We start from the raw sequence: 27,581 nt of genomic DNA, 5'->3' as shown, positions 1-27,581 counted from the left end.
GCATGAGATTCTGATGAAACTTGAGAGTCAGTACCAGATTGAGTGTCATCTCCAGTTTGAGAGACTGAATCATCATCTCCCAAATTAACCTTGAGATTTAATTTCCTAGTATGTAATCTCAGATCTAATAAAATGTCTGATAAATTAGCTCTCTGAGATGGGATGAATGTTAATCCTTTGTTTAATACTTTCAAATGGTCAGCTGATAAAGACACATTTGATAAATTAAACACAGAAGAGGAAACTGGGCTATCGGAAAATAATTTTTGTTCCATAGCTTGAAAATTGTTGCTTGTAGAGCTGCCAGGTAATTCAATAATTTTATCTGAAGTATGCTGAGTGTGTCTGGTGGTTAGTATAACAAAATTGTCACAGAAAGAATCCCTAATTGGAATTAATGGTCTGAATGAGGAATAATTTGATTAACATTGCTCCTGGTGTGCATGTGTCTGGGGGGGTAATTCTTGCCATCATAAACTCGTTCCCCTTCCCTTTCTTTTTTCTTTCTCTTGAGAAATCTGTGGAAAAATCTCTCCTTCATTGAATTCGTTCACACTAACAGGGATGTCCGTGTCAGTATCCAAAAGATCGGTCATCTTTTGGATATACCGTTCCTTCCCCATAATTACTAATCCTCCCCCTTTGTCAGGTTTCAAGGTTCTAACTGGTAGTTGACATAAATCATTAAAGGCTGCCCAGTCATCCCACACTACATTCCTTGTGAAGTACAGTATTTCTGTTAATAATTTCCTAAAATCAATTTCACATATTTTCTCAAACGTTGCTATAAGTGGGTAGTTTATTGGGTTGAAAGTGCTAGGAATATAGTACTCTGATGCAATCTTCTGTTCAGCTTTGAAAAGTACCTGCAAATTAAGTTTTCTAATGTACTGCTTAAAATCCAGAATTGTTTGTACCATATTAACTGGTTTAGTTAGTACAAATGATAAACCCTTTGTTAGTAGTTCTACATTAGGATTACTTAGGAATGCAGAAAAGTTATATATGCTTAAATCCCCTCTTTTGTTAGTAATGATTGTAAGTGGGTGGGTTGTTTGTCTATAAGCATCAACGTTAAGTTCAACTTCCACATGTGCATCTGTCTCCATAGTTCTCTTTTGAAAGTTCATATCTGTTGACACATTAGGAACTAATAATTCCAGACCCTGTAGTTGCATTGTTAAAAACACTAAAAGAAGTCAAACCCAACACTTCTAAATGAGTTCTAATATTAAGCTGTGGCAAAATAGTCAAACTAGGATCAATCAAATGCTCTAAATTACTGTTAGAGTAATTGTTAACGAGCCCGTCAGCTTTTACAAATCTGGATACATCCTGTGTGTTGGCTTCAGTAGTAGTGTTCAAGTTAGGATAGTGTACAACATTACTTTTTACCCTTAAATGCTCCCAATAACATGTTGTGTGAGCCACTTGAAGTCGGTGAGCCTAACACATTGCATAGTGAGATTCCAGTAATTATGGAGACTTCTGGTACTGAATTGGCAATGCAATATTCTAGGGACATGTTTGATACTTCAACTGTACGATCACCTAATATTACTAACAGCATGGTACCTAGTGGTAAACTATCTAAATACAGTAAGATAACTGATGTTTATTAAGGGTGTTGGGTCTAGTAGTAAGTTACTTACATCTGTTAATACGAAATAAATTGTTGGTAACTGTAATAACAGTGTTCCAGTCTTTTGTTCAACTAATTTAGTATGAAGAGAAGCCATGTCATTACTAAAACAATTTGCACCCGTTTCAGTTCTGAACATTGGGTAAACATGAGGAAATGGAATGCTATTCGCCGAAGCGAAAGGTGAGAAACCAAAAGAATCAGTAACAAAACTTGAGTAAGTTGCAGTTACAGTACCTGAAATGTTAACTCTATTGTCCGATACGCTCAAACACATAGAGGTGGTTACCTCTTCCTCCTGTTGCCTTTCCTCTGTTGTGAATTTTTTCTTTTCCGAACCTTATCTCCCATCGTTTGCTCTTGGCTGTTACCATGATTATCCTGCTGCTCTTTTCGTTGATTTTGTTTATTAAAACTTGGCCCAGTTGTCATTTGTCTCGTTAGTGGTGCAGTCATCTGGGATGAACCACAGGATAGGCTGTACCATTAGCATATGCTTTGATGTCACATTGCAATTTCTTAATTTTAATTAGTCTCAACTTCTCTGCGTTTGTCTGTACTCTCAAAACATCTGGAATAATCGTATTTGTACCGGACCAATTCAGGAGACTCTCAGATGCGTGTATTAATCATAAATTCATCGTTCAGAGTCCACTGAATTAAGATGATGTTTATCTATAAGTTGCATTAAGTTCTGCTCCGTGCTTGTTAAACAGATCCAACTGGTCGTTGTGAAATGCAGAACCTGGAACCAGACCTGTTGGATATTGCCAAGATCTCAAGCCTTTTGGGACAACGTTTTCCTAAGGCAATCATCAAAATAGGCTACCTCTAATTGTAGTTTGTTGATTTTAGAAAGTTTAGAGTCTAAAGTTTGTAAGTGAGATACAATAGTAGTGTTTACTTCGGTAGACAGTCTTTCATTGTCACCATTTTCATTGTTATTGACTTTATTAAAAGTAGGAGCACTGTTTAGCCTTCTAGGCACATCAAAACATTCAAAACATTCAATACGTTCAGTGCACTCATCTTGATAAGAATGTACTTTTTGATGAATAACATGGTGGTCAGAAGTCTGAGCAGTGGGAATGCTCATGTTCTTTTCTCTCTCTTGAGAGTAGCAGCTGTAAAGTCTTGGTTGTTTACTGACCTGGATAGAGGTAGAATGGCATCCAGTCATTCTGATAAATTATCCAAACGTTGTGTAAGAATCACTATCAGATTAGTAAGGTTCCCAGACACTTGTTGGCTGTCCTGGGGGTTGAACAAATCATAGGAGTCGGTGCTGTTCCCTCTAGCCATGGGCAAACTATTGAAGAACACAAACGGCACCACAAACTGCAACAAAACAAGTCAAGGCAGAAATAGACAGCACTTCAGACTCTTCAGCTTTGCCAACAGAGTTATGGCCTATTGGGAAAGGGAGTATATTTTCTCACAAAGACATCTTATGGATAGGTTATTTTTCTGCACACGCTTTTTGGATGACATTTTTGTCATCCATAAGGGCAATTTGGATGAAGTTACGCAGTTTGAGTTTTTAAACCGAACTGAGTTTTTGAAATTCACTTACACTTTCAATAAAGAAGAAGTAACCTATCTGGATATTGAACTCTTTAAAGATCAAATTCACAAGAGCTTAGCTGCAAGAATTTATAGAAGGGATACCTTCTCAAACACATACTTACATTTTAGTAGCTCATACCCCTTTCACCATAAAAAATCAGTAATTAAGGGCCAGTTGGTTCGGGCTGCGAGGATGGTCACAATTGACACTGAATGTTTAAAGGAATGTGATAAAATAGCTGACATGTTTCTTTCTAGGGGGTACCCAAGAGAGCTCATTGATGAAATCGTGATGGAGATCACACTAAAGAGGTCTAACTGGTTCTATACCCCATTATTGCAGGGGAAAGCCCTTTCATATTATAATAACAATATTGACATCAGTCATGTTACAAACAAGTCTCCGGTTTCTTTCATTCTAATATTTAGTCCAGAAAATGGACGGATTATTACTGTAATAAAGAAAAACTGGAATTTAAGTAACTAACTTGAATTACGTACACTACTAGGGCTATACCCCCTCTTTCATTTTTAAGAAGGGTAAGAACCTGAAAAATCTTTTGTAAGGAATTAATACTAGGGCTATAGAGAACCCAGGTATTGCTGTGTGTGAATCTTGCAATTACTGCAAATTCATGGGTATTCGGTACACGTTTTTCATTAGGGATCATCGTTATAGTATCACCTCGGGTAGATTCAGTTGTAATTCTACCTATGTCATATATTTAGCTCAATGTCAGTTATAGGTTCATAGGTAGGTACTAGGCTGTCTGCCCGAAGGTATTTATAAGCCTAGCCAGAATGTGCTGGCTTTCACTGCCCCCTTAGATTAGTTCCCTGTGCCTCTCCAGCAGAACCACTGAAGAGATCCCCAGGGTAAACTTTGTTTCCCATACACTCATCTAGGTCTCTTTTGAAGAGTGTTAGCGAGGAGTTCTGCCTAATGTAGATTGGAATCTTGTTCCAAAGCATGAGAATTCTCTGGGACAGGAATCTATCCCTCCAGCATGTCCTATTTATTTTTGTGGTGAGGTTTAGATCCCTAGAGCGTGTGGCTCTAGGGGATAAGGTTTTCTTTAGGTGGAGCCTGTCCATCAGTTCTGGGTTGGATATGGCCTTGTATGTCAGGCAGAGATCTCCTCTGAGTAGGCGGTATACAAACGAGTACAGCTGGAGTTTCTTCAGTCGAGCTGCATAGGGCATCTGTTTGAGGCTAGTGATCCTCTGGATGAGGTACTTCTGTGGTCTTTCCAGCTGTTGCAGGTGTCTTGTAAGGTACATCCCAAATGGGGCTTTGTACTCTTTGATGGGTCTGATGAGTAGAGAGGCACAATGACCTCGTTTGGTCTGGATGCGAACCCTTTTGTGATTAGGTGGGCCACATAGAAGGATTTTCTAACCACTTTGACAATTTGATTATCAAAGGTGAGATTACTATCTACCTGGGTCCCCAGATCCCTTATTACGTCTTCCGTATTTAGAGGACTACCACCTATGTGGTAGTTTGTGGGTACTTTGCTTTTTCCAAAGGAGATGACTGTGCACTTTTTGGCATTTAGCTTGAGGCCATGATTTTGACACCAGATATCCATCTCAGTGAGACCCTTTTAGAGGATGTTTGCATCAGCCGGGGAGTCAGTTATAGCCCCTAGTTTGCAGTCGTCTGCAAACTTTGTCAGCTGTAGTCCTCCTGCACTTGCCTGTACCTCTGAGAAGTATATGCCGAACAGGAGGGAACCCTGGGGAACGCCACTTGTAACAAGTTTAGAGTCAGACCTAGCTCCCGTAACTCTCACCATGTGGGTTCTGTCCGTGAGCCAGTTGGCAACCCATCTTGTGAAGTAAGGGTTTATGTTCAGGCTGGTGAGCTTGTCTATAATACCAGAATGGGGAATGGTGTCAAAGGCCTTAGCTAGGTCTAGGTAGATTGTGTGTACCACCTTTCCCTCGTCTGTAGCCTTGGTAACTGTCTCAAAGAAGTCCACCAGGTTTAGGAGGCATTATCTGCCCTTAAAGCCGAACTGGGTAGGGTCCAGGGTTTGGAGGTTCCTAATGTCTTTTAATGAGTTCCATGATGATGCATTCCATAGCCTTGCAGACCATTCTAGTCAGGCTTATAGGGCGATAGTTCCCGGGGTCTGTTGTGGCTCCACCTTTGTAGAGCGGAATAACCATTGCTGTGCGCCACTGTATGGGTGATTAGCCTGTGGAGAGGCTGAGTTTGAACAGTGTGTTTAGGTGAGGGGGTTAGTTTTTGTCTTTGAGCTCCTGTAAGATGCAGCCTAGGACACCATCCGGTCCCATTGATACTGTATTTTTTGCTTTGGAGGGGGCTGTTTTAACCTGAGTGTCTGTGATTTCAGGGACTCTACATTCTTCTGGTATGGTTATGGGCCCTTTTGGGGGTGAGAGGGGCTGAAGTTTGCACTGAGCCTGTCTGCCAGGATGTTGGCGATATCGGTCGGTTCAGTGTATTTTGTGCCATTCTACACCAACTCCAAGCAGATCTGAGCATTGGCACTTAGATTCTTTACATAGCTAAAGAATGCCTTGTGTTTATCTTTGGAGTCCCTGGCAATTTTTCTTTCAAAGCTCGCCTTAGATGATTTTATGAGGGATCGTAGTTTCTTGCTGATACTGATCAGGGATGTTTTCCCTTCTTTGGATTTTACTCTTATGTACTAGTTTCCTCCTCCTATTGTATAGCTTGCTTATGGCAGGAGACCACCAGACTGGTTTCCTTTTCTTGGAGGAGTGAGTCTTGGTTTTGCGTGGGATGGCACGATCCATGCATTCTTGTAGGTGCCCGTAGAATGCATTAGTAAAAGATTTTGCAGCTTGGACAGTGTTATACTTCAGCATGGGGGCTTTGAAACTTTCCACCTCAGTGTTAAGTAATGTGAAGTTTGCTTTTGAATTGTTTTTCACAGTGGTATCCTTGTCCGAGGGTGGGGGCGGAATGTGGATATCCAAAGTGATTTGTTTATGGTCAGATCTAACCAGTGAGGGGTTGACCTCCGGTGTGGAACACCGGTCACCCATGTTGGTATCCAATATATTGTTTCTTCTGGTGGGAGTGTTGACCAGTTGAACCAAGGCGTTTGAGTTTATAAATTCTAGGAAATGTTGGGCAAGGGAAGTTGGTACTTGAGTAGTTCTCTCAGTTAATGTTTGGGTAATTGAAATCACCCAATATTAGTGTGTTTGTTAGGACCTTTATGTTTCCCAGTGTTTCCAGAAATGCGATATGAGGGTCCTGGGACATGGTGGGTGATCTGTAGCAAGATACAATTTGAATTGCAGTTTTGCCCGTTGTTATTTGCACATGGATGATCTCTGAAGCATCGTGCTGTGCCACTAACCTGGAGGTGTGGGTATCCTTGATGAATATGGATATGCCTCTGCCTTTTTTATTTCGGTTTGGGTTCTGTGGCCCAAATGTATGGTATGAGTTGTAGGCTGGTAGTGCTGGGGTGCTCTCTGGAGCCTTAAACCAGGTTTCTGTTACTGCACATATATCGATTTTCTCCATACTGAGGAGTGCCTCGAGTGTGTGCATTTTGAGGTTTAGACTTCTGGCATTGAGTAACATTACCCTCAGTTTTTTTGTTATTTGTGCTATTTACGGTGGTGCGTTTATCTTTTGAGCCTTGCCTAAAAAAGGCACTATCGGGGTGGCAAGACCCTTGGCCAGTATTCGAAAGCCTAAGGGTGACCTGTGCAAGCCGTCTCTAGCGAAGCAGCATGGCTTGTTGAGCATGTCATCCAAGGTCGACAGACACTGGATCTCCTTTGAAAGATGCCAGAAACTTAGCCAGTTGTTGAAATCGAGAATTTTTTCTTTATACCGTGGTATCATTTTTGGTGAAGGCAGGATGCTACTCAGGGTCAGGGTCATACCGGCTTGGGCTCTGTGATCAGAGTTCTTCCATGTCTCTCTTCATGTAGTCCAGGGAGGCATGGCTCAGGTCATTCACACCAACATGGACAATGACAGAGTCATATTTGTACTTGTTCTGAAGTGTCCCTCTTTTTCTGTCGGGAAAACAGACAGTAGACTACGAGAGCAGGTATATGAACATCTTTATTATATTGGGAAAGAAAAAACTGAAAATCCCCTAGCTAGTCACATTAAAGGTAATCCCACCCTCAGTTTCACCTTTAGAATTATTGACTATATTCCAAAAGATTTAAGGGGTGGACCAAGATCCCTGTTAGAGAAAAGGGAATTATTGTGGCAGATCCTTTTGGATGATTGCCACTACCCTGGCATTAATGATTGTTCGAAATAGTCCCTTTCAAAACTCAAAAACTTGAACAGGTAGTTCATAATATTTATGGTTACTGCTATAGGTTAGTGTGGTAAACTACTTAAAAGGGTGAGCATAAAGGCTGAGTTTTACTTATTTGTAAAGAGTAGAGTCTTGTGTTAATCAACTTCATTATTATATATTTTTAAAAATATTTTCTTAGTACTGTTTTTAAGCTGCGGTAGCATTGTCGCCTTACAGTTAGACGTTGCCCGTTCGATTCTCAGAGCATCTTCTGTGTAGCGACATACGTGAATGGGCGTTCCTTCGTTGAAGGTTGTGCGTTAAGCCCGGCAAGTCAGTACGTAAAAATCTACTGCCAGTCATTAGCGGACTGGAGTTCCACTGTGGTGACCCCTAACCGGGAAAAGCCGAAAAAGACAAACTGTTTTTGTATGTTGTACGTCTATTGCACTAAGGCTGCAAGCAGTATTGACTGTTAAGCTGATGTATTTTTGCAAATTCAGAGCCATTTACCAAGGCTAATTGATATTCATTAAGCAGTTAAGTCAACAGGAGAATGAAGGGGGAAGTGTACTTAAGCAAATTTGCATTTGCTGTTAGTTGTCTGAAGAAGTCTAGTTATTTAACTAGACAAAAAGCGCTTAACTTCACGTGTTGGTATTACTACTGTTTTTATTTTTGTTATTTTTAATAAAGAGCTGAAGAGTCTGAGGTGCTGTCAATTCCTGCCTTGACTTGTTTTATATGCCCTAAGATGCCCTTGTAAATACATTTTGTATATGAGAAAGCAAAAGGGCTTTTAAAGTGAGACTACAGGAACACCTGAGGGATATAAGAAAGGCTAGAGTTGAGAGCCCTGTTGCCATGCATTTTAAAAATTATCAACTTTTATATTGAAATTCGATACATTAATTCCTTAAGGTCTTAATGTAGAGTGCAATTGGAAGGTTTTTATATAATTAATTAATTGTATAATTTTGTTATAACAACAAACAAAGGCCAAGTGAGTAAAATATTTCACATTTATTCAAAAAGAACCATCAAATTCTCTAGCACTTCAACTATGCTAGCCTTTACAGAGTATAACTGTTTCTACAATTTCTCCCACTTATATACACATTTACTCTTTCCCCAATTAATCAATAAAACAATTATACAATTAAATGCAGTAAGTAAAATTATAATTATGATTTGTTTAGTAGTATTTAAGTGCTGAATTTCCTCTGTAAATATTTACTCTGAAAAAGCATAAGAGCTACGGCACTTGGATCTTCTGGCTTTGTGGTTTCTTGGATATCAACTTCTGGTATCATCGTTAAGCAGCATTATCAATTCTGTGCTCTGCCCTTTGACTTGTCTACTGCACTCAGGTTTTTCACAAAATGGCTAGCCCCAGTGATGGCCTTCTGCAGGACAAAGGGTGTTCAGATTTACCCTTAGACAATTACCTTATTCCGACAGAGCTAGAAAAACTCAAAACATAACTGCTTTGCACCCAGAATTTGGTGATTTCACTGGGGTTCACCAGCACCCAAAACTCTCAGATTAACCCCGCAAACGGGATTTGTTTCTGGGTGCTTTACTGGGCCCATCTCTTAAAGAATTTCTTCCTCCAGACGAGGTTACCTTTGTAACTGTGTACTTCAAAAAGCTCCTTTTCAGGAAGCACCTCATAGCCAGAGAGTATCTCAGGGCCATAGATTACATGGCCTTTTGGTATCTTCATGATCCCCCTGGCCAGACTACATTTAAGGAAACTGCAGTGATACCTCAAAAATGTATAGTGCCAACATTTTCAATCTCTCACATTCAGGATAAAACTTCTTCCTTGTCTCATGAGAGTTTGCCTGGGTGGGCTCACTACAACAACTTCCAGACTCAAGGCAGATGGGACTTCCAGTTCTAGAACAAACACACCAACCTAAAAGAACTGATGGCAGTCCAGAAAGGCCTGATTACCATCAAAGAGCAATGGAAGCCAGGAGTCATCCTGGTAAAGGCAGACAATACCATGGTTACATGGTACATAAGCAGGGGCGGAGCCTCATTCTTACCCCCCTTTGCTGCTTAGACATGGACCTTTGGTAAGCAGTAAACTCCCTAGGACTGCACCTACCAGGAGAAACCAGTCAATTAGCAGATCACCTCAGCAGGAGCCTGTCAGACCCCCACGAGAGGCAACTGCATTGGGAACTTTTTCCCAGCATAGCCAAAGAATGGGGTGTGCCACCGATCTTTTTGCCACCAAAGAAAATGCTTGCTTGGAAAAGTTTTGTTCAAGGAGCAAAACGAGGTCAGCCTGGTAGACAGATGCCTCTTCCATCCCTTGGACAGGCCTATTCTGCTATGCCCCCTCCCCCCAACATCCCTTATTTTCATAAGTACCCTGGGTTACCAGGAAGAAGGGCCAGTGGTCATTCTGTTACCACAGATTGGCCAAGTCCGCACTGGTACCCCCTATTGCTCAGTGTAACCAACGGGGAATCGTGTCTCCTACCACAGAGAGTGGAATTTAACACAGAACAAGGGCACCATTATGTACCCTCAACTTGCACACAATGTCACTCAACAAACAGTTCCTGGACATTCTAAAGCAAGGTAGGAGACCTAGCACTAGAAAGTCTTACTCCACCAAATGGAAGACCGTCATTATATAGTGTAGGCAAAAGGGACAAAGCCCTCTGCAAGGTCAGAGCCCTTTGATCCTGTCGTACTTGTCTAACCTTTTTGAAATGTAGATGTGTCTATTCATTGTTGCACTATTCTTTCCCTCCATCCTTCCCTTCATGCCTGTGGAATAGGGTGGATTGTTATCCTCTATTCCATTTTGCTCCCTCCTCCTTGACGCATATTCTGGAGTCTCTTAGGTTCCTGACCTTAAGGACCTGCTAGGGGTTTCCTACCTGTTGGGGGTAAGAAAGTACTGAGATTAGAGCACCAGCCAACTCCCTTCATACCCAGATGTCAAACAGGGCATCCCCCTGGCTTCAGAAGGAAGAGAAAATTCTCTTATAGGCCTGCCAATGGCTTCCACGACAGGAAATTCTGTACGTTAGGACTGCAGCAGTCTTTGCACTCAAACATCAGCATTTTGTGGTAAGTATTCACAATTGTACTTTCCATATGGTCACGTTTTAATCCCTCCTACTGTTGTAAAGAAGGGCAACTGGATGTGCTTGACACTACCACATCAAGATAGACAGACACTCCAGAAGGTTCCTCCATTTTTAGGTGTGAGCAATTTATTTCCATTTCAGAGCCCTGCCATTTAGTCTCTGCACAGTTTCCTGAGTGTTCAACAAGTGCATGGTTATTAGTCACAACTCATATCAAACTGCAAGGATTTTGTTTGTTCCTAAATGTGATTAACTGGTTCATGACAGCTCACTCCAGGAATCTTAGTTCATGTGAGGGACTTTTCTCCAGCTTTGCTGCCATTTGTGAATCAGCCAGTATGGCAAACTTAGTTCGGCCCTGTCCAAGCAAGTTTATTGGGGCTCACATGGATACCACCTTACTGATGGCCAGAATTGAGAAATCTCACCCTCTGTCAAGCATCAATAGTTCTCTGCCATCACAACCCCTCAACCAGATGCATATCGCAACCACAGACGCTTCCCATTTGAAGTGGGAGGGGAGAGCGTTTAATAGGAAAGACCATCCTAGGCACCTGGTCCCTATAACGGGCATTCTTCACATCAGTGTTTTGGAAAAGAGGACAGTCTTCCTGCTGTTGCAGGATTTCAGGACTCCATCCCCAGGAGAGTAATCTCAATCCAAATGAATAGTATGCGTCATGAAGCCATAAGGGCTTGGTGATAGATGTCCCATCAATTTCTGGTTGCAGTGTGTATCCTAGGGAAATAGTCCAATAGAGGTCTATCTGAGCAGGTCCATACGTGTCTATCAGAAGTGGTTTCTCAGTCAAGTGGTGGTGGATCAAATATTCAGCCACTGGGGCCACAGCCTTACTGTGACCTGTTAACCCCCCCCCCCCCTTCTCCAGCATCAAGCGAGTCCACTATTTTGCCTTGATCCTCTGGGAGGAGAAGTCCCCGCTGGTTGCTGTTGTCTACATATAGCCCCTGGGTTTTCTGTATGCATGTCTTCCCACTCCCATTATACCAAGATTTCTGCTGAAAGCAATGTGGAACGCATCAGTATTAATCCTCATTGCCCCCTTTTGGCCACGGCAGATACGGTTTCCCTATATTTTGTCTCATCTGATATACCCACCTTGTATGCTGAATCCCATTGTGGACATTCTCTCACCCTTCTGGCACTCCTAATGCAGACAATAGCAGCCCTGAAGTTAACCACATGGTTTCTCCAGTTCCATTGATGGCCAGGCATTCTGAGCTTTCATCCCATGTTGTGCATATCCTGACATTTTCCCAGAAGCCCTATACTAGGAAAGTGCAAGTAAATGGAAGCCGTTCTTTATATGGGTGTCTGGCAGGGATAAAGGTCCTTTTTTCAGCCCCTTTCCCAGCATTGTTAGATTTTTTTAGCTTTACTTTTTCATGATGGGCCAGGCTACTCTACCATTAAAGTTCAAATGTCTGCAGTTTCATATTTTCACATGGAGTAAAAATAGATTCCTGTTCCTTGTATTTCCGTAAAGCCTTTCTAAGGGGTACTTTTCTCCTCCTTCCTCCTATAAGAAATCCTGTTCCACTTTGGGACTTCAGCATTTTTCTCCAGGCATTGACAGGACAGACACTTCTTTTGAGCCTGCTGCTGTCGACCTGAAATTGCTTTCTTGGAAAGCACTTTTTCCAGTGGCTGTTGGGTCTGCTTGAAGAATCTCTGAGCTCCAGGCCCTTTCCTGCAAACCACCTTACATGATTTTTCATAAAGGTTAGGGTTATCCCTTAGGACTAACCCTATCTTTCTTCCAAAGGTGGCTTTGAAGTTTACTTTGAGTCAAACCATCAACCTCCCTGTTTTCTTTCTACAGTTTTCCAAGAAAGGGAAATAGGTTTTACATCTGATGGACATCAACAACTCATTCTACTTGCACTGTACCAAAGCTGCTAGAAAGACAGTCCAACTTCTTGCCATTTTCTTCAGTCAGTTTGGGAAAAGAGGTGTCAGAAGTGTCCCAGTCATCCTAGAGATGGAGAGCGAGAGAGACTCTTAATGCACGTTCACATGTGTATAAAAAGAAGTCTTAACATTGTCTGATAATCCCAAGGCCCCACTCTACCAGGGCAGTTACTACTACTAGTGTCTACTTTTCAAGGGTACCTATTAATGTTTGCTCAGCAGCTACTTGGTCCATTGTGCAAACATTATATCCACTACAAGCTGGATTTACTTTTTGCATCTCTGGCTTCCTTTGGTTCAGCCATCCCCCGGAATATCCTCCCTTGATACCTCCCAAGCTTTTTAGTGTCTGTGGTTCTGTCCCTTCAGTTGTGGTTCTCTCCCTTCAGTTGAGGGCAGGTAGAGGAGAAAATTGGATAGGAAAGTTGTGTTAAGTCTTCCATCTTCAACTTTCCCTCCAACATTCCCCTAACAAATTGTCATTTTCTCCTTTGGCTGCAGTTTGACTGTACTGCACCTACCCAGAGACTTTTCATAGAACAGCTGTGGTTTGTATTCCAGATGTGTGTTTTGGGTTCCCAATTTTTATAATCTGCACATACATACATGTGTATCAATTTGTGTATCTGTAGTAGGCAGCCAAACTCAATCTGAGGTATTCCGGTGACTGGGATTATGGGTAAAAGGAGGGGGGGGCTTGAGTCTTGGATCCAAAGTGTGGGAACTGCCAATTTCTGATCTGAACATGTATTAGTTGTGGAGAACGGAAGAGGAAAACATTGATCATTATGGTAAGTACATAACTCATTTAATAATCCCTCTCCTAATATAGATGGGAAGGCTTTTTATAAATTTGAGAAGTGTGTTCTTCTAAAACACTTGTTTAGAATTCTCTTCAGTCAAGCTCATATGTTTATGCTTGCTTGCTTATAAGAGTATGAGTAATAATTTGTCATCTATTTCGCCTGGTGAGGAGAAGTCTGCGTTATGTAACCTGGTATTTTCTGTGACTTAAATGACTAACCAATGTTTGGAATATGTTTTATGATTCTACTAATGCCATCTCCAGGGATGCTGCATCTTGAGCCGTTAGAGAATTTGCCGGTCTGTATTCTCAAAACTTCCCAGATGTAAAAAATTAAATTTAGAATTTTCCTTTGGCTAAACAACTAGTTTTTGCACAACCTGCTGCAGTGGTCATTAAAAAGTGTAGTGAGCAGTTTAAGCTGATTCAGTGGATCTTTCAGATTTTTTAGCCCACCTCCTTCGTTTGCTAGCAAGCAAATGTTTGTGGCAGGGAGGTTCAGAAAAGAAACCTGGAACTCCATCAAAACAAAGGACAGTCTAAGTCTGAACAATTGTATGAAAATTTTCCAGCACCCTCCCACCCACCCTGACAGTATTTTAGTACTCGCAGAAAGGCTGAACCTCCAATTGTCTTGGGCAGCAGATAATTACTCTCCAAACCCATTTTTCTTAAACTGTCAGGGTTACAAATGGCAGTGAGAGTCGCTCCTCCCTTTCCCATGTTTTTTTCCTCGCCAAACCAGATTCTTTTCCCAGCTGACATTCGGCATATTCTTGCTGAGGAATAGCTGTCCCTTCGTCTTCAGTTAAGGGAAGGGTTTTATTCCAGAATGTTACTGGTGACAATGATTTTTGGAGACCAGTTCTGGATCTTTCCTTTCTGAATCTGTGATAGTTCCTAAGTTCAAAAGGCTGTCTTTTCACAGCAGTTTTACCTCTTATTCCCTGTTTGAGGTTTTAGTGATATTAGGTTTAAAATATACATATCACACACTTACAGATCCATATTTCATGCGTTTCTTCAGGCTTTCTGTGTCTGGATCACATTATCAGTTCTTTGCATTAGCCATTGGTCTGCCTGCTACTCCAAGGGTGTTGACAAAGTGTCTGGCTCCTATGATAGCCTATTGTAGTCTACAAGATATTCACATTTTTCCATATTTAGGCAACTTACTTATCTTTACAGAGTCTTTCAAAGTGTTTGGAATATCACTTGGGCAAGAGATCTACACAGGCTGATTCCAAAAACTTGTAGAAGTCTAGTTTGACTCCTCACAGGATTGTTCTCTTGGATAACTCATTTGAAAGAATATTCTTTCTACAGGGGAAAAATAGATCTATTCCAGAGTTTTTCCACTCAGACTACCATCTTAGCAAGGGAATTCTTCGGGATTCTGGGTCTCATGGCATCTTTGATACTACTTGCAAGCCTCCATGAGAAAAGTCACAATCTCTATGGTCTCATCAACATCACCTGACATTTCAGATTCCAGTTTTGGAATTTGAGAAGAAAGATTTGTGGTTGAGATGCCAGATATCTCAGACTTCACATCTCCCATTCCCCCAACCCACCCCCTCTACGACACAGTCCAACAGATACATCAGACTTTGCTTGGAAAGCACTATCCAAGGATAAAAATTCAGTGTCTTTGGAACCACAGTAGCTCTTATAAAAGCTCTTGATAGTGTGTGATCCACAGGACCTCTTCGGGTTTAGAGAGAACACAGTAATGTGGTACATAAACATGGGGGAACCAGATCTTAGCCTCTGTGCAGACTAGTCGGGATATAGCTTTTCAGCACAGTCCCTTTATAGGCATCTTGCATACTGCCAGAAGCAAATCTGTGGGGCAGACAAGATGAGCAAGGACCAGGACAGGCACTCACTAATAGAAACTGAGTCATGACGCCTTCCAAGAATTGATCCAGGTGTGGGGAGCACCCCGAGTTAGATATATTGCCTCCCTGGACAACAGTCAGTTGGCAAATGTCAGATCCAGGTCTCTGTGTAAGAAGGCATGGAAAACAGATTACTTTTCTTAGGAAAGTTCCTGCATGCTTTTTCATCCTTTCCACTACTGTCCTGGGTCATTCTGAAGATTCAGTAAGACCCCCCCCCCAAAAAAAAAATAATTGTGGTGACTCCCTTCTTCTCCAGGCATCAGTAATGTTTGCTCCTTGTGGAAAATGCCAGAGGCAATTACCACAAGCTTCCTCACAGAATTTAATCGCACAAGATCCAGGTGTATTTGATGCATCTCACCCCAAACAACAACTGATTGTATGCGTGATAGAATTTTAATATCTTTTATGTTACTTTTTTCCTGAGGACATGCTGCAGGAATTAATGGAGGCGAGAAAGCCTGCTACTGGAAAATGATACATTAGCAAATGGAAAAGGTTTTCAACTTCGTGCAAGCAGAAGAGCTAGCACCTATTTGGGGCTAGGATTTTTCTGGTTCTGTAGTATTTGGTGTTATACTATCTTGTGGCTTGTCTTACTCCTCAGTCAGGGTTCATTTGTTGGTCATTTCAGCATGTCTGCTTGTGGATCCCCCACTTTCAGTGCAGCCTTGTGTGAAACTCTTTTTGAAACGGGTGATGTTAAGTTGTCTCTCTCGCCTTCGTTCTTGCTGGTTGGGATCAGAGCCGATCCTCTGCTCCGACTCTGCCATCTTCTATAGCTCGAGAGCTGTTTACTGGCTTGAGGCTACCCCTTATCCCATGATGCCTAGCGCTAGCTACCCAGATCTCGTTTGCCGCTTCAGCTGCGAGGTGTCATTTTTCTGGCTCAGGCTCGTATAAAGTTTCTTTATAGAACCTTTTTACTAGAAATAGTCCTTTTCCTAGGGGTTTTTGCTAGTTTTTAGTCTTATTTTTGTTGTGTTAGCCAAGTGTGTATTTGTAGCTTCCTTCCCTTCCCTTTAGAACTCGTTTAATTTAGAGAGTTCTCCCCCTCCCCCCTCCTTATTCCTTTTCTGTCAGGTTAGCCGTTTAAGTTAGAGGCTTTCCTTCTACCTTCTTTATAGGCTAGCCGTTTGAGTTAGAGGCTTTCCTATCAAAAAAAAAAAAAAACTTTAGCTTTAGTCTGTAGTGTACTGTCTTTTTCTGTAGACTGTATTTTGATTGGTTAGCTATTGCATTTTTTGTTACAGGATGTCCAAAGAGTCTGGGTTCAAGAAGTGTGACTCATGCTGTCAGAAAATGTCTCTGACATATGGGCACACTTCTTGCGTCTATTGTTTAGGCGCTGTGCACCTGCAGGACTCTTGTTCTGTCTGCCATGCATTTAGTCCAAGAGTTCTGCAGGACCGTAAGAATAAGCTTATTCTTAGGGGCCTTTTAAAGTTCCAGGATTCACCGGCCAAGACTCAGCCTGTGAAATCCCCTAAAACTAACAAATCATCGGCTCCAAGTTCGGAGCCGTCTTTGGTTCAGACTCTACCTGCTACTTCGGTTCCGGCTGGAACCGATAAGACTATCTCCTCGGCTCTATCAGAAACTTCAGAGCCTTCACGGAGCCACAAGAGGCTGAGGTCCCCCTTTTCTGGAAGAGATACATTCAGTTCCTCAGTCTCCCCTGCTGCAAAGCGAGCGCAGTCACAGATCTTCTCACCCCTCTCGATCCTCTAGGCTCTCGGATCACGACGTGGAGAGAGTGGTCAGTAGGTTGCTAAAGTCGCAGGCACTTGCCAAGATGTTGTCCAGCCCTCCTCAACAGGTGTCTGCTCCGTCCACTTCTATCGATGTTCTTCCTCTGACTCCATTGAGCTCTGAGCCGGAGTTCGTTGGGGGTTCAAGTAGTGGAACCGTCAGCTCTGATAACTTTATCTCCGGTTCCATCGTCGGCTCCGATTCCCTCGATGGTGCCGTCTGAGGGACCTGGGCACCAGGGCTCCCTCATTGGCTCTGACTGGGCGAGTGGCATCGGACCTTTGTCCGACCCCGTTCTCCCTTTCGGAGCTTCGGCGCAGGTGAGCTCGACTCCTACATCTGCCTCTGAGCAGTCTCCCTCGGTGCAGAGAAAGATTCCGATTTCCTCAGAACCGGAGCTTTCTCTGCATCGTGGCAGGGACGCCTTCAGTGTCGTGAGGAGTGTGCTGGCCACTGAGTCAGCTCCACTATCGGCTCCATGGCTCCGTCCCCTGTAGTGCCTGTGCCAACCTCTGCTCCTCCTCCAGACCCCAAGCGTGGGAAACTGGCGCTCCAGGGCACCCCATTGGGTGTTTCCTCTTCTTCCGAGGCCTCCCCTGATCATTCGGCGGAGCCCCCTTGTAAGAAGAAGTGCAAGAGGAAGCACATGGACTCCCCTGAGTCTGTCACTTCTGATACAGACTTAAGATGATTCGGAAGGGTCCCCGAGATCCCCCTCTGTAGACGTTTCCTTTTCGGACATCCTAGAAATGCTTAAGCAGAGGGGAAACTGGAATCCCCTAGCCCCTACCGAGGATTAGTCTGTATTTCTGGATGCGTTTGGTTCCCGACCTTCCACCTCTTTGGTTTCTCCGCCTTTCAATCCACTTATGTCGGTGGTGACACGAAAGGCTTGGTCATCCCCGGATACAGTGGAACCAACTTCATCACAGCACCCCATGATAAGCAGTTCCTTACCAAAGGTGTTCCTGTTGATGCCATGGTGGTAGCAGCAGCCACCAAAAAAGAGTTGGCGGAAACCTCTTCGTCTGTCCATCCTCCTAACAATGAGTCTAGGACCATGGACAGATACGGGAAGCTAATGTTTGCTTCAGCGACCTTTTCTATGAGGTCACTGAACTACTTATGCCATTTTTCCCGGCTTCAGAGGGATCTCCTTAAAGAGCTCTGAGATACCCTTAAAGATCCATCAGCTGAGGGGGCTCAAGCTAAAGTGGTTTCCCAGCTGGCGACCCTTAATTCTGTAGTCAACTCCTCCATGAGGCTCATTTCCTATGCCAGCCGATGGTGCGAGTAGAGCCACAGGTATGGGCGGCGTGGCCCTTAGGAGACATGCATGGATGCGGCTGTGTAGCTTTGCGGGACCTGTTAGAGAGTCATTCACCAACACCCCCTTTGGTTCCTTTCTTTTTGGACCCCAGGTGAAAGACACTTTGACTAGGTGTGAGCAAGAAGGCAAGACTCTCTGCCATAGGAGTCAGTTTTTCCACTCCTTCCAGACCATACCCCAAGGGTCAGAAGAGTGGTAAAATGTGGTTCCGAAAATCCCTGAGAGCCTCTCCTGATGCGTGTAGCAATTTTTCCTCCAGGGGCAGAGGGTGAAACAATAGACGCCACCCTCGTGGCAGAGGGGGTCCGCAGAACCAGGACCACAGAGCATCCTTCCTTGAGAAGCCCTTTCAGCATCCCTGAAGGGTTTGCCCACCTCTGGAGGCAGTCGGGGGAGGACTTTCACAGTACCCAGAAGACTGGCAAAATTTAACGCAAGACAAATGGGTACGGTCAATTATATCCGGAGGTTACAAAATTCCCTTCTCTCAAACCCCCATACCGTTGAGCAAATCCCTTCCAGATGTTCCACCCAATCTGAGGGACCAAGCAGTCATAGAAATTTCAAGACTGCTACAAAAAAGTCATCCAGGAAGTCCCGGCAGACCAACACGGATCCGGAACTTACTCAAGGTTTTTTTTTGGTACCAAAAAAAGACGGGACTGGAGACCGATTCTGGATCTCAGCAGACTAAACAAGTCTGTTCAAAGAACAGAGTTTCGGATGATCAGGCTACAGTCCATTCTACCCTTTCTGGGTCAGGACAATTGAATGTGCTCCATAGATCTTCAGGATGCGTACTACCACATCAAAATGGACAGGCGCTCCAGGAGATTCCTTCGCTTCCGGCTGGGAAGTCAGTCATTACCAGTTCACAGCTCTGCCCTTTGGTCTCACCACAGCCCCCAGGGTGTTCACCAAATGTATGGCAGTGGTCACGGCTCACGTGAGATGTCGAGGATTCCAGGTGTTTCCATATCTAGACGACTGTCTCCTCACTGCTACTACCAGGCATCAACTTCTGCAAGCCAGGGACTACACTATGACAATCTGCTCCCAGCTAGGCATTACAGTAAACTTCGAAAAATCTGCCTTGTTGCCTTGTCAATCTATCAGCTATATAGGAGCAGACTTAGACACAAGAAACATGTCCACAAGGTTACCGCCAGAAAGGGTGTCTACAACCAGCAAGTACAAATTCTAATGCAGAGCAAAAGGATCCAAAAGTCAGGTTCGTCCTTCCAACTCTGGGTTCCATGGCAGCGGCAATTCTTCTAATCCCTCTGGCCCGCTTTCACATGAGGATCCTTCAGTGGCTTCTGTTCACACAATGGTCTTTCCAACACCTGCCCATGTCTCACATGATCATGATTACAGAAGCATGCAAAAGGCACCTTTCCTGGTGGATGGTCTCCCCACTAGTGACTCAGGGAAGACGCTTCATTCAGCCCCCTCCGATTGCCACGGTGACCACAGACGCCTCCCTGATAGGTTCGGGGGGCATTATCAGGGCAGGACAGTTCAAGGCACTTGGCAGCCTCACGAGTACCACCTGCATATAAACGTGCTCCTAGCGTTGCAAGCTCTTCAAGACTCTCTCCCTGATGGGACCATTGCAATTCAAATGGACAACATGTCAGTGGTCTGGTACATCATCAAGCAGGGCGGAACCAGGTCCTACACCCTATGTCGAGAAGCACTCAGGCTCTGGCAGTGGGCCATTTCCTCCCAGCGATTTCTGATTGCGGCGCACATCCCTGGGAGGTCCAACGTCATAGCGGACAGGCTCAACAGAGCTATTCTCATGCCTCACGAGTGGTCTCTGAATCAGGTAGTTGCGGATATGATCTTCCGCAAATGGGGACAGCCTTGCTGCGATCTTTTTGCCACCCCCTTCAACAGCAAATGCAGCCACTACTTCTCCCTTCTTCCGCTTCCAGGTCACACACCCAGAGACGCTCTAGTCCACGATTGGCCTCAGGGACTTCTTTATGCCTTCCCTCCGTTTCCCCTGATACTGAAACTCATACATAAAGCAATACCGTTGGGTTGCAAAATGATCCGCATTGCCCCCTACTGGCCTCTGCAGATATGGTTTCCATTCCTGCACCATTACCTTCTCGATCAGCCCTGGACTCTTGATCCGATTCCAGACCTACTTTTTCATCAGTCAGGCGGGCTGCATCAATCCCTCCAAACACTCCAGTTCACAGCTTGGTTGCTCCACTTCCAACCTTAGCCAGGCTTCCCAGCATTTCCCCGGCCGTGCGTGAGATTATAGTCTCCTCTCACAAGTCCACAACTAGAAAGACTTATGCTAGCAATTGGAAACGTTTTTCTTGTTGGGCAGAGGCTAGGAACGTAGATCCTTTTTCAGCCCCAGTCCACGAAATTTTGGAGTTCCTAGTACAACTTTTTCATTCTGGGTCCGCATCTGCTGCAATCAGGGTTCAATTGGCGGCCATTTCTAACTTTCATGTTGGGTTGTCTAATTCAAACGTTATGTCGCATAAGCTCTGTAAAGCCTTTATAAGAGGGATTACTCTCCTTAGACCTCCACTGAGAGATTCCCCCTCCTCCTTGGGACCTTAATTTGGTACTAACCTCCTTAATTATGCCCCCCTTTGAACCTGCAGCATCCTGCTCCATTAAGTTTCTCTCTTGGAAAACACTTTTTCTGGTAGCTATTACTTCAGCCAGACGCGTCTCTGATCTTCAGGCACTATGTGTTCGTCCTCCATACAGGGTTGCTCTGAGGACTAATCCCTCGTTCCTTCCGAAAGTCTGCTCAGAAAACAATTTAAACCAATCTATAGACCTTCCTGTGTTTTTCCCTAACCACACCAACAAGGCAGAATACAAATTACACCAATTGGACGTTCATAGACAATTGCGTTTTTACTTGCATAGGACTAAGGATATAAGGAAGTCAGACCAACTATTCCTTTCCTACGCCCTAGGCAAACAAGGTCTCCCAGTTTCCAAAGTGACCTTATCCAGGTTGTTGTCTCACTGTATTACTTTCATTTATCAATTGAGAAACAGAGTTGCCCATCAAACCAAAAGGTCATTCTACTAGGGCTTTGGCCACCTCTGTAACCTTTCAACCTAGGTTGCCCATGGATTCTATCTGTGCAGCTGCTACGTGGGCAAATCCTCATAACTTTATTTCTCATTACAAGCTAGATATGGTCTCCAGGAGCAGAGCTGACTTTGGTTCCACTGTTATGAAGAGTCTGTTCCAATGAGCCACCCAGGATTGTAGGTGCTAGGGACGCTGTCCCAACCAGCAAGAACGAAGGCGAGATAGACAACTTAACATAAAGAAGTTATGTACCTACCATAACGTTCCATGTTAGTTGTCTTCATCTCTCCTTTTCTGGCATCCCACCCTCCATCCCCCTGTCCTATTGGATCAAGAGGAGTTTTGGTTTCACTGGCTGAATGTTCTCTGGTTTGTTTCCTCTACTGACTTAGAGAGTATGACAGGTATGCTCAATCTGTTTGTTTGACAGGTTGATTCTCTGGCTGTCTGGGGTTAGCTATTACAAACAAGATCTGGGTAGCTAGCGCTAGGCATCATGGGATAAGGGGTAGCCTCGAGCCAGTAAACGGCTCTCGAGCTGTAGAAGATGGCAGAGTCAGAGCCGAGGATCGGCTCCGATCCCAACCAGCAAGAAAGAAGGTGAGATGAAGACAACTAACATGGAACGTTATGGTAGGTACATAACTTCTTTTTCCTTAAGATCTCTTAGAAAACGGGTGGCTCCTTCTTGGGATTTTAATTTTGTTTTAGAAAAACTAACCCTTGCTCTGTTTGAACCAGTTCATCAGGCTGACTTAAGGTTCTTAACATTAATTACTGTCACCTGTGTAAGAAGAGTATTGAGTTGCATGATCACGTGGTCAGCAAATCTTATTTACCACAAAGCTAGTGTTTCCTTAAGTAACTGCTGTGCCTAAAGTGGTGTTCAAGTTTACATCAAACCAATTTGTCCATCTCCCTGTCTTCTTTCCAGAATCTAAAAAACAGGGAGAAAACATACCTTAGATGTCCACAGACAAATCTCTGGTAATTATCTTGACCCAATATGGTCTTTCAGAACTTCTGATCAAGTGTTCATTTTTTTTGTGAGTGTAAGAAAAATGCACGTGTGTCAAAACTGACTATTTCAAAATGGTTGTCTCATGCTATTACTTTTAGACCCACCTGCACATAACAGTTCCAGGCAGGGCCAAGGCTCAGTCTACCAGGGCCTTGGATTCATTTGTTTTTGGAAGCGATTGGCTGCTAGTATTCTAAAAGCAGCAACATGGTCCTTTTATACACTTTCACAAAGCAGTATAAACTAGATTTCTTCTCCAGGTGTAGGACAGGCTTTCCTAGGTCCATTATCCAGAGGTTCCTGGGCCCTCATTCTTCCTCCTCCTGGTTGGTGTAAGCTATGGTAATCTACCTGTATGACTTAGGCTACTGCAACAGTGTTCCTTATGAAAAACAGTACAGTTATAGAAGTAAACTTACTAAAGCAGTAGATGTTAGAATTATCACTGCCGCTGTAGCTCTCCTCTCCCCCTCCCTTATTTTTTGTGTGTGTTTGTATTCCAGTGTGTGGACTCATTATATTCCCAACGTTGTCCTGTCAGGACTTTATTCTCCCTCTTTGTTGGCATGAAAGCTTTGAAGGGCTTTGTGCCCAAATCTAACTGTCAGCTGATCTTGAACTAATAATTTTGGGCGAGTGGAAGGTGCACTGAAAGTGTTTGAAGCTGGCCAGCTGTTGTATCCTTTGCAGGATACAACCCATGTAGCCTATGTTACTGCATCAGTGATCATTTAAACATCTGTTGTTTATAGTAAGTTTACTTACACAACTTGCTTTTCGCAAGATTGACGCCTGTGCCCTTCCCTCTCCCTGTGCCCTTGTTAAGTATGATTCCATTCACATCTTCCTGTTATGATCTTTAGATCCAGTGTCTCACATCCCATGTCTCTTATACGATGAAGCCTAGCTCCTTGTCTGTGGACATATCCTCTCTCCCCTATCCCACAGTTCCTTCTGTTGGTTATCCTGTGGTATTTCTTCCAGAAGCCTGATATCCTTTCCATGTACGTCTTCCAGAACTACACTCAGTAACCAAAGTGTGGCCTGAACAGGGCTTTAAAATTGAAGTGTGCACTGTGCTTCTGGCTTCTGTTCCTGTAATTATACACCGTAACATTTTGTTTTCTATTGCTGCTCCTTTCCTCTTTTTCCCCTGCAGGTCTCCATTCTGGTGCAATCACAACCAGGTCTTTTTCCTGCTCTGTTGCTATCTTTTCAACTCCCTCAGCTGATATTTCAGACCAGATTTGTTGTGACCATTTGCATAACTTTTTTTTTTTTCATTGTACTATAACTGCCACTTTTCTAACCACTTTATCCTTTCAAAATGCTTCCCTAGATGCCCTCAGTTATCCATTGCTGCACGTTTTTAATTGGTGACCAAGATTTTTACTACTGTGTTCCCCCTGTTATGTTTGAGTCAGATGCGGTGAAGAGTGTTGGATACCGAACTAACTTCTGTAACACTTTTGGTTACTTTTCTAATTCTTGACATTGTCCCTCCCATCACAACCCTTTGTATCCTGTCGTTCACCCATGGTGCAGCTAATGCAGTTCCTAAGGCTTCCAACCCCCCCCCCCCCAAACCCCTACAGTTTTCTTTTCAGCTTACTCAGTTGGCTGAAGTCAGAGGCTTTGAGTGTAGGTAAGTCGGCTGGTACTCTCCTAACAAGTTCACATAACTTGGGCTTAAAACTGGGCAAGTTTGCCAGCTGCTTCTGACCTTGAATCAGTCTCTTATACTGCCTTGGATATTGTCATCTGAAATATTGCTACTTTTACCTCATGGTTCTTGTTCATAACTTTTCCTGCCACCGCTTTTTAAGCTAACAAGCCTCCAGCTCCCTGAACTTGTTCAGCTTTCTTCTTGTACAAGAGTACAGAAATCACTGGCTTCCAGTCTTCAGGCTTTTTTGCATTAAGTGTTCTGTTGAAGCTCTCCATCATGGGGTTTACCAGTGGTAACCTATCTAGCTTTTTCTGCTGTCTCTTCTCATCATGTAACAAACTGTACAAATCCAAGAAACAAACTGTAAAAACAGCAAAGGACTATGTAGAAAGTAATCCAAGAATGAACGACCACTGATATACCACCGTTTATTTACTGGAAACAATCCAATGTGTTGTGAGTGCTTTCATACAATGAAATATTGTACTTCATCAGACAAAGTTGCAGATGCAGTCTATTCAATTTAAATTAAAAAATAGCAGTGTCATAATGATGTCATTTCCTTCCTTAGTTTTTCAAATCAAGCATTGCATATTACATACATATTCCCTAACAACTATATCTTTGTTGCCCTCAACAGCCCATCTATCATAAGCAATCACCTATGTTAATTAATATACTTAAAAATACATGTATAAAATACATATCATAAATTAGTTGACCTAATGTTATAAATATCAATTCCCTATATGTATGCATATCTAAAGCTCTAAAACAAAGCATTTTAAAAAATATATACTGCATTGTCTTACACCTTCATATTAATACAATACATATTTAATGCATATTAAATGTGAAGCACATCTATGATTTATAAACATTTTTATATATATATATATATATATATATATATATATATATATATATATATAACGTTAGCTGATTTTGTTTCTTTTAAGTGCCTTTAATTTTAATATAGACGCTATGGAGCTACGCTCAATGCCTGGACAAGTGTCTACTTGCAATCTTGCCATTCTAATTCTTTCAGTTCTAAAAATACATTCCACGCTGTCTTATCTATTATAACTTGATCTATAATGGTATAAGTAAATGAATGATCTAGATGAGACTTAATTTGTTTGGCTAAAGCATTGTTTGTATTCAGCTTCTTTATAGCATATTCATGCTCATATACGCTGAGACAATTTTCTTTCAGTTTTCCCTATATAATAGGCTAAGCATCGTTTACATTTTCTTAAATAAACCACAGGTTTTGATTCACAATTATATTTACCTTGTATTTGGTATGTTCTACCCCTTACTAAAAACTCTGTGCCCACTTCTATTTTGTGGCACCATCTGCAAAAAACACATTTTTTCATACCTAGTACCTTATTAATATTGTGCACCTCTTTATATTTTAACAACTCTTTCAAATTTCTCCCTTTCCTGTACACAATGTGGCTTGTCTCCTATAATATTCAATTCTTCTTTCTGATTCAATACACCCCAATTTTTCTCCAAGATCCATCTTAAGTTGTGTTATCATCTTTACTGTATGTGATGACTAATGTCTCTGAGAATTTATTATTATTATTTTGGTTAGTATTTTCAATTGTTTGAGATACAGCACTGTCTGTCTCTACATTATCATTTACAATGTGCATATTAGATTTTTTTATCTAAAATGGGTTTAGAAAAAAACTCTCTTGTTTATAACTTCTTCATTGATGTCACTTAAAGTACTAGGATATGATCTAGCGGAAAACACAGATCTTAAATTAGAATATTCTTCCAAAAAGTCTTCTTTGGTGATCAATCATACGTGCAGCTCTAACTACCTGTCCTTTAGCAACGGACTTTTTCTGATGTCGAGGGTGAGAGCTACTATAATGCAATAGACTATTGTAATGTCTCTTTTCTATGTATACGAGCTGTATATCTATTTTCTGTATAGTCTTTAATGAGTTTAATGTCTAGATATTCCATATAGTCACTACTAATATTCCATGTGAACCTAAAAAATGTTGGTAGTTTGGCCTGTATATAACAGGAATTCTTCAAGTATGTCTTGTGTTCCTTGCCAAATAATACTAATGTCATCTTGAAATCTAAAGTAGGATTTAATAAATCTATTAAATTTACTATTGAAGACATATTTCTTCTCCCAATAGGCCATAGTTATGTTAGCATAAGCTGCCCCGCATGGGGACCCCATTCCAATGCCTTTAGTTTGTAAATAATACTCTCTATTGAATTCTAAAAAGTTATAATTCAAAACTATTTCTAACAGCTCTATTAAATTAATTTTATCTTGTATATGATTCTCATGCAGCATTTCGCTAGTCCATTCTAAACATTTTTGCGGAATAACTGTAGAGATCACACGTCGAATGTTACCAGTATGTCGTTACTATTATATTCCATATTATTCATAAATTGTAAAAATGACCAAGAATCTTTACAAATTTGTTTTTGATTTTTAAGAATGTCTTTAAATTCAAAATCTATGTATTTAGCAATTGTTGATGTAATAGTCTCTCCCATCTACTAGGGGACGCATAGGTGGGTTAGAAATAGATTTATGCATTTTGGGAGTACCAAAGAACACTGGGACTCTAGCAGGTGATGCATTCAAATAATTATACAATTATATACTAATGCGTTTATAAACATATCATTTAACTGCGTGTAAATCATTTTATATGCAACATTAATTTCATTCATTGATACTTTCAAATATGTATCAGTATTTAAGATGTCATATAACCTTCTGTTATAATCTTGGATGTCCATGATAACTGCTCCTCCCCCTTTATCTGATTTCATTATACACATTTTTTCTTTTCTTATTTGGGTTAAAGCTTGCTGTTCTAAAAATACTAAGGTTATTCTCTTCCTTTTTTCCATGATGATATTTTTTCAAATTTTTAATGTCCGTTTCACAAATTTTTTCATATACTCCCAGTTTGGGGTGGAGGGGTGGGTTATAAATGCTACTAATACGAAACATATTTGTTTGTCTAATTATATTAGTCTGAAACAATGTTTTTAAGTTAATTTTCCTAAGATACAATTTTAAATATAAAATGGTGTGAGTAAAATTACTATAAACAGAAGGCACAAAGGTCATTCCTTTTGCCAATAAATTAGCTGTTTCACCAGTGCAAGCTACATTCGAAAGATTGTATACTTTAAAATCTAGTTCACTGTTGTATACTACTGTACAAGTATCATTAGTATGTAATTCGGGTGTATCAATGTTAATTAATATACTATGTTCCATAATGTTTGTCCTCCATTGTTTCGTTTTGGGTCTCGCTCCTTGAAACCCCACTGCTTGTTGACTGTTCAAAAAAGGGGGGTTGCCTCTATTTTTGAGTCTCTCAGATCTCTGTAGCTCAGGAAAATTATGATTGCTTCTTGACTGTCGTCATATTCATAAGCTGTTTCATGTTCATCTGTATTTACATTATTAAATCTT

The 27,581-nt window shown here is 42.0% G+C and overlaps 1 protein-coding gene across 5 annotated transcripts in view; it reads left to right on the top strand.

The window, feature by feature from the left end:
- The window catches only part of DAZAP1 (DAZ associated protein 1), an 827,692-nt gene that overhangs the window by 551,362 nt on the left and 248,749 nt on the right, over window positions 1-27,581 (top strand). The window lies entirely within an intron of this gene.

This window comes from Protopterus annectens, chromosome 13.part0 (assembly GCF_019279795.1).
Source record: "Protopterus annectens isolate FY-2018-M chromosome 13.part0, PAN1.0, whole genome shotgun sequence".
NCBI classification, from domain to species: Eukaryota; Metazoa; Chordata; order Ceratodontiformes; family Protopteridae; genus Protopterus; species Protopterus annectens.
The sequence above is the reverse complement of the archived record's forward strand: the minus strand, read 5'-3'. Positions and strand labels throughout refer to the sequence as shown.